The sequence below is a fragment of the Aplysia californica genome, unplaced genomic scaffold (assembly GCF_000002075.1).
Source record: "Aplysia californica isolate F4 #8 unplaced genomic scaffold, AplCal3.0 scaffold00398, whole genome shotgun sequence".
NCBI classification, from domain to species: Eukaryota; Metazoa; Mollusca; class Gastropoda; order Aplysiida; family Aplysiidae; genus Aplysia; species Aplysia californica.
In genome coordinates, this window is record NW_004797668.1 from 250,365 (window position 1) to 258,967 (window position 8,603).

At 38.8% G+C, this 8,603-nt stretch overlaps 1 protein-coding gene across 1 annotated transcript in view; it reads right to left on the minus strand.

The window, feature by feature from the left end:
- Positions 1-5,416, minus strand: part of LOC100533237 (abdominal ganglion neuropeptide L11) — a gene marked incomplete in the record, with an annotated part of 70,865 nt that extends 65,449 nt beyond the window's left edge. The window contains 1 exon segment of the mRNA NM_001204550.1: positions 5,160-5,416.
- Positions 5,417-8,603: the final 3,187 nt, after the last annotated feature.

Here is an 8,603-nt window from a genome sequence, read left to right on the forward strand (position 1 = left end):
GCACACACACACACACACACACACACACACACACACACACACACACACACACACACACACACACATACACACACAATCGCACAAGCAAAATAATCTGTTGTTTTTTAAAATTCCATGAGAACGTAGTTCGGTGCAACACCTTACTGAACGTCGACAAGTCTCGTTGAGGGCAAGTCTTCACAGGCTGATGTCGTTGTCTCACGAAGAAGAACTGAGTTCGATTCTCGTGAGGGGAGGATTTTTATCAAGTTTTAAAAATATATTTTGGTCTTTCTGCTCGGGCTTTGTATTCTTCTCAACCCATGTTGCCCCTGACCGGCTGTGTCGAAGCCCGCCTGCTAAATGTTTTAACGTGTGTCAATGGGGGGCGTAAAGTAGCTACATTTAAAGAAAAAGAAGACAAGACATTTATTTTGAGTCCGTTGGTAGAGAGAAGGGAAAGAAAAACGAAAGAAATTAAGAGGAGGAGAAAGACGATATGGGAAAGAAAAACATGGTTTTAACTCTCTATGGACTTAGTGGACACTTATGCCAAATCAATAGATCAAAGGCAATGTTGCAGCCCATTTCGTAACCATCATATACAAATCAGAAACACGAATTTTAATTGTTCATGGTAAAAATGTTTTTGCTTGCTTTTTTAGTATTCAGAAAAAAACAACAATTGACAAAAATCTTTCTGAATAGCGAAGTCAAGCTTGTTTTGTAAAGTTTCCCCCAAACAGCGTATTTACAAGCAATGTCGACTGACTAGAGTGGGTGTCCACAGTGAATTAAACATGTTCTTCACTGATATTCTCTCCTAGAACATAATCTCTGTGACATCGTTGTGAGATCAGGGCCTCGTCAAAATAATGAAATTAAAAAAAACCGACACTTTTTTTTACGGCCGTTGGGCAATTTTTATCGATTTTCCTTTGGTGGCTCAACACCTTTTATGTCCATTTAAAAACACAATTCTGTATGCTTTTTTGACAGAAAAACTTTTGTCAAAAGCACAAAAAATCGCAAATTTGCAGTTACCAAGGACACTCAAGCTTTAGAACTCACCAAATTTTGGTGGCCGTTTTATCGCTTATTTTACCTCAGACTCTAGGTGACCCCCCCCCCTCCTTCAGTCACAAATATATCTGCTTCTATTTGAGATAGATGGGTTCTTTTATTTCACTAAAAGGTAGGCAAATGAATAGGCTCTAAGATAATACCAATAGCTCCGTCTCAAAACTTACCAGACCTCATTCCACCCCCCTCGTGACATAAATATACATCTAGATCTATATCTCTCCCTTTAATATTTTCTCCCGATTTCACCTTCTCACTTACCACCCCCTCCTTCCTTGCTTTTTCTCTTTCTCTGTTTCTACCCATCCTCTTCTCTCGTTTTCTCTATATAATCATAATTATCTATCAACCGAATACCTCTCTATTCCCGCCCCTCTCTATCACTCTCGTTTTCTCTCTCTCTCTCTCTCTCTCTCTGTATGAGTATGTTTGTGCGTGTTTATCCCTCCCTCCTCCGTATCTCCCACTCTCTCAGCACAAGAGCAAACTTTTCTTCGAAACGGCATCTGCGCTATCTCTACATCTTTCTGTTTTCTTCTCTCGTCCAAGTTTTCTAAATACAGTCTGACCTTCTCTAACTCTAATGACCAAGTCCCCATCTCCCCTCCTCCCTTGCATTTTTCATCTATATTATAATGACACTGTCCAATAGAATGACCTAAGATGACCACTTTTTTCCACGGCAATGAGAGGTCATGTTGCACAGGTTCGATTGTATTTACATCCAATGGGGTGTTGGCCACATGAAATATGAAAACCAGTTCAAATGTTATTGAGCGCTTTAAAACAATAAATACAATAAACATGCCGCCTCTTAAAACCTATCTACTCTTACCGTACATGTTTTTGTTCAACGATTCCATGACCTGATCAGAAAACAGAGAAAATTGCACACGGTAGCCTTTGTTTGAGGCTATCACCACAAAATCTTTCGTATGAATTTTATCCTCCATGGACTGTCTTGGGTGGTGTAAAAGGTCAATAATATCAGAAAGACGAATTTTATACTTTGAAATGAGATTGTCATGCTTTTAAGGTAGGCTACACTTTACTTCTTCTTTTATTTTTCCGTTGACCCAAATTGACAAGGCATGCTGTCAAGCAGTTCAAAAGCTTGACATCTTTTAGATAACTTTATGAGGCTTACAAATACTTTGCTGTGGTATGGTATGAGTTCATTGTCTCCATAAGCAATGTAAGGCCATGTAAAAGGTGGAATGTCTTAACTAATCTCACGTTCATCTCCGATAGGACGATAATCTTTCTTCGTTCGGTGTGTTGAGAAATCATGAACGTTGACGTGTTTCAAAGCATCCTAATGCAGCATCTTTTACTGGTGTGCAGGCAATTAAAAAAAATGAACATGTCTTATCACCACCCCCTTCCTTTTTTCTTTTCTCTGTCTCTTGCTATAGTCCTTTTCTCTCGTTTTCTCTTGATAATCATAATTATCTATCACCCGATCACCTCTCTGTTCCCGCTCCTCTTTATCTCTATCCTTCTCGTTTTATCTCTCTCTCTCTCTCTCTCTCTCTCTCTCTCTCTCTCTCTCTCTCTCTCATTCTCTTTTCCCACCGCTCTATCACCCCACCTCTTTCTTTCACTCTTTCTCTGTCGTCTCTCGTAGCATGGCTTTAAGGTTTCAACACAATTTTGATCATCCACCAGGCAGACTTTGGTCTTGCCTGCTAGGGCCAACCCGTGCTGAAAGGGATACAACGTACCAGGAAAAGGATTGAGATACTCAATAAAAATCCTCCCCACAAGGGAATCGAACTCAAAGCTTCTGCGTGCTACAGCAAAGCTAACAACCATTACACCACAGACACCGATGCAGACGATTTATAAGACAACAATCAACAAAACCGTAGTCGCATTCTCTCGGTTTGTATGTCATTCTCCAACCTGGACTCTTTATTTTGCAATGTTTAGGGCACTTTTGTTTCCACTTTAAGCACGTAGTGGACACAAAAGGCGTCGATAGTCTTGTGGTTAGGCTACTGGATCCGTAATCAGTCGGTTCGACATTGTGTTCTTAGGAAAGACACTTTAAACGAATTTTCCATTTGGCTCTGTCCTTTCGGAGATGGACGTTTAACTCGGAGGTTCCGCCTCTCAATTATTAACCTAATAGAGGCGTTATACATAATAATAATAATAATAATAATAATGTTTAACTCGGAGGTTCCGCCTCTCAATTATTAACCTAATAGAGGCGTTATACATAATAATAATAATAATAATAATAATAATAATAATAATAATAATAATAATAATAATAATAATAATAATAATAATAATAATTCAACATTCCATTTCATAATTTTCATCGCGGACACAAAACTATACGTCCGATCAGCAGCTGAGTGAAGACAATGTAGTGGCACATTAATTTCAACCATCATACGTAAAGCAGAAGTACGAGTTTGTAAAATGTATATTTCAAGCACGATTGCCATAGTATGGCTTTACGGTTTCACACAAAGAAAACAAAATTGAAATGTCTGTTTAAATTTTTAACAAAGTTATGTACCTTAACAGCACGTCTTCGGGCGTTTTCGAATATCCAAAATGCGCGTCTTCAGTCTTCAGTAAGTTAAGAATAAAGAAAAAAAACCCAGGTTGGAGAGTATCGCTTGTGTAGATCCCATTTTCCCTCTATCTGCCCTTTCTTTATATCAGTACTCTTTAAAAAAATTTTCTATAGCTAAATGAACGATATTGTGTCGACGTGTTTGTTCTCCTATTTTCGGACAACTAAACCAGGGGGCTCTCGTGGTCTAGAGGTTACGGTGTTTGCCTTTCATTCAATAGGTCCTGGGTTCGAAATCTGGCAGCTACAGAAAATTTTGGTCTTTTAAATTTTTTCCTTTCACCTCCTTTCCAACTCTCTAACCATGTTTTATCATCTGCTTTCATCTCCACTTTCTGCCTCGCCCCCTTTTTGCCCCCTCCTCTGGGTTCCTGACTCTTTGTGCATCCTATCTACGGCCGGAATCTACTCATTGGCTCCTTCTTACTACTGTCTTTCACACACCTGATCTTAGGGTAAGTAAGATCTAACACCTAGCCTTCTCGGATAAGGGCGAGAAATCTAGGAGGTCGCGTGTGCAACTTGCGTTCGTTAAAGATTCGTTGTTGGTCTAAATTGACAAGAGTAGGCTGTGGCTGCCACCAGGGTAAAATTCAAAATAAATTCCTACCAAACTAAAAATATTTAACGTGTCCCGCGCGCATATAAAATGACCTTACAACCCCCCCCCACACACACACAGAAATAACTAAACCAAAATAGGAGCTGATGCCCATTATTGGGAAGCTGATGCAGGTCATATCAGTTTTCTGACCTTTTCTATCCATCGTTGTAATGATTTAGTTTCGTTTGGGTTTTTATTTATTCATCGCTCTTTCTGCACGTTGTCATCTATATATTTATGTATTCACTGACCCGCACAATTAGCACCCCTAAAGAACAAAATTAATGCCAACAAAAAACAAAACAAAACCCCAACAGCAACAACAACAAAAAGAAAAAAAAATGATGGCAGTAACAATGAGCACAAAACACATGTGAAAAAAAACCCCAGCGACAGCGTGACGCATGACAATAAGGATGATAATAATGATCCTATAACAGTGATAGAAACGATAACAATTCCGAAACAACTTCACCAGCAAAAAGGACAATATAGCAATAGCAGTGTCATACAACAAGGGCAGCAACAACAAAAACAACAGTAAAAAACATCAAGAACAACAACATCATTAACGACGACAACATCATTAACGATAACAATAACAAGCACAGCAACGTTATCCACAATCGGAACAATACTTCCATAAAAAAATTCATTCTTCACGAGTACCAATTCCCGGCAAAGCAAGGACTAAGGAGTGACAATCTATCAAACACAACACAAGCGGTAACGATTTCAGACAGCCTGATTAACTCATCACTCAATACCTTCCCTCAATGATAATAATATACCTCTGACACGCAATTCGTGTCATTATACAGCGAGCAAAATGAGCATTCGATCACTGGAACAAGGCGTAAAATGTCAACGTTTAAAGCAAATGGCAACTGCTTCACCTACCTGAAGGTAAGTGGGGGCAAGTTGAACTTCCGATGAGCACAGCTCCTCTCAAGAAAGCAACAAAAAAACTGGAATTGAGATAGATTGTCTCCCTCGATCCAAGAAATGAATGTCGAGATTCGTTTATATTAATTTAACAACGTTAGCTCTCAAGTTGTTGCGTTTGCATTCTTGACGATGAATTAAAGCCAAATTTATGTTTTCTGTTTGGTAGAAGCGAATTTCTCAAAGATGTCTTTCTTATTTCGCAATCAGAATTCTTTTACAGTTTTCCCAAAAGTCTTGAAATTTTCAATTTTCACTGATATGAACTTCTACTTTGCGAGTATGGCAAAAATTTCAAAGTTGTAGTTTCTTTTTCAATGATGGTTCCTTTCCGCTCTACCAAATTTTGAGACTTTTCCTGCTGCATTCACCCCTCCCTATTTATAGGGAATGGATTCAAGTCGGCACAGCCTTGCTAACTGCAAACTTTGTGTGCGGGCGGTGATTTGGTTCCTGAGCCGAAGCACCCTCGCTATCAAAATCCCGAAGCTCCGATTGGTCGAAATTATGCGTATGGAATCGCGTAGGAATATTGATCGCGTTTTGGTGGCAGTGTTAAGGGGGGGGAGGGAAACCTTTCTTCCGCGAGGCAAGAACAATAAGCATGTATACACAGACGCACTCCATATCTTAATGTAGTTGTACAACACACGTAATTGTTACTGACGGCGTTGTTCCAAGATGATTTGATGTCTGTCTTTTACATCTCGTAATGACAGGCTTGTGGCTCAGTCTGTGTGACTATAGCATTAGCACATTGACTCTCTCTCTCTCTCTCTCTCTCTCTCTCTCTCTCTCTCTCTTTCTCCCTCTTTCTCTCACGCTTACCCCCTTCCCTCCCTACCCCCTCCCTCTGAACCCCCTACCTATATTCCCCTTCCATTCTCTCTCTTGTGCTTCTTGTTTTATCTTTACTTTGGAAAATAGTTGTTTTATTTATCATTAATGCTCTTCTTTCCACCTTACAGTGCACGTTGTCTCTTCCAGTATAGGCATATACATCCTTTTCACTTCCCATTCTCATATCTCGCCACCTAAAAACAATAATAGATAACAGATAGCATTTGTATAGCGCAAATCCCCGCTCAGCAGCAAACTCTATGCGCTTTACAATCTATACTATTACCCCAGCTGACCCGAGAGCACTCTGAAACAAGCTCAGCTTCCAAGGAAGCATACAAAACAAACAAATAAACAAACACACAATGAGACAAAATATCCATCAAGCCCAGCTCTCTCTCTCAAAAGGACACCACACATCAAGCGATGAATTGAATGGCCCGGTGTGATTTTATTAAAGAATTCGTTCTTCTTAACCTGCCCGTCATAATGTTTGATTAGGGAAAAGAAGTGGAGGGTGGGTGTGACTAGTCTGATGCTAGCATCAACAATAATAATACAGCAGTAATGATGATAATACTGAAAACATCGATGAGGATGATGAAAATAATAATAATAATAATGATAATAATAATAATAATAATAATAATAATCATGGTAATGAAATGAATAATAATAATGATGATGATGATGATGATGATGATGATAATAATAATAATAATAATAATAATAATAATAATAATAATAATAATAATAATAATAATAATAATAATAATAATAATAATAATAATAATATGGCTCTTTTCGTCTATGCACACGGTCAATTTAGCTTAAGAAGGTCACAAGGTTATCTTCATGCAACTTCTTTCAGGGCTAATTCTTCCTATATTTGAAGTGCAGATTCTGTCGCAGTGCTTGCATGTCAGTGATGTAGATCGAAGCTCTGTATTTTCGCTGTTTTCCTTTCGTCGTTGGCGCTTCTCAGCCTGGTTCGTTTCTAAGGCTGCTCTCTAGAATTATAGTTCTTTCCTTTATCATTTTCCTCCATGTTTTCCTGTCCTCAACTATTTCTTCACAAATGCTAACATCTACTCCAAGCTTAGATAAGCTGTTTTTGCAAGTGTCTTTGTACCTCAATTTTGGTCTTCCTCTTGGTCTCTTTCTCGGGGCAAGTTCTTCATAGAGAAGCTGCTTTCGGAATCCGGTTGTCATCCATTCTCTTGACATGGCCCAGCCACCACAATCTTTTTAAACACAGGATAGTTGTCATGCTCTGGAGGTTTGCCCGTGCCAACACTTCAACATTTGTAACCTTGTCACGCCACGAAATGCCTAAGATCTTGCGGCAGCATCTGAGATGGAAAATGTCGAGGCGCTTTTCTTGTCTGCTGTACAAGGTCCATGTTTCAGATCCCTAAAGGAGTGTGCTGAGGACACATGCTTCGTAAATCTTGATCTTTGTTTTGATGGTTAATCTTTTGTTTTCCCATGCTCATTTTGTCAGCCTTCCAAAAGTTGTTACTGCTTTCCCTATCCTGATGTTGATCTCATAATCAAGTGATGTACTAGAGCTGATGGTAGACCCCAGGTAACAGAACTTGTCCACTGTCTCAAGTTCCTTGTCGTTGAGCCATATAGGGCTCTGGTTTGCACCTTCTTGGGTAAGGATGACTGTTTTCTTAACACTGATGACCAAGCTAAAGACCTTGCATGCTGTAGACCGGCGGTCCATCATTGTTTGTAGTGTTGATTCACTGTGAGAAACAAGAGCAGCATCATCGGCGAAGAGAAGGGTCTCGTACTGTTGTTTTGTTGATCTCGGTCTTGGCCTTGAGTGGAGAAAGATTGAAGAGCGACCCATCGGTTCTCCAGTGGAGGAAGACATCCCCTGGTGACTCTTTGAATGCGTGTTGCAGTAAGACAGCACATTAAGTGCTAAAAAGGGTTGGTGCAAAGACACAACCTTGCTTTACTCCGCTATTGATGTTGAACCGTCAACTAAATGTGGCCTTCATATCTTCGTGGAATGAGATGAATAGCTGTAGCAGTATTGGGGGACAGCCTATTTTTCCAAGCACCATGTACAGTCCTGATCTACTGACTGTATCAAAAGCCTTTGTCAGATCGACGAACGCAGTATTGTTGCTCCTTGCATTTTTCTTGTAGCTGACAAATAGAAAGATCATGTCCATTGTTGAGCGGTTTGATCTGCATTTGCTTTCTGGCAAGACTCTTTCTGCTAGTTTCTGAAATAGTAATAATAATACTAATAATAATACAAAGAATAATAATAATAGTAATGATAATAATAAAATAATAAAAACAAGAATAATAGAACTATAATAATAAAATAATATTGATAAACATAATAATGATAATAATCATAGCAATAGAAATAAGTAAACATATAATAGAGGCATAACATACTAATGATTATGTAATGGTGAAATACTAATGATCAGATTATACCAAAACAGAGCAGCAACAACCATAACAACAGCAACAACAGCAAAAACAATGGAATTATCAATGATGATGATTATAATAATAATGATAATA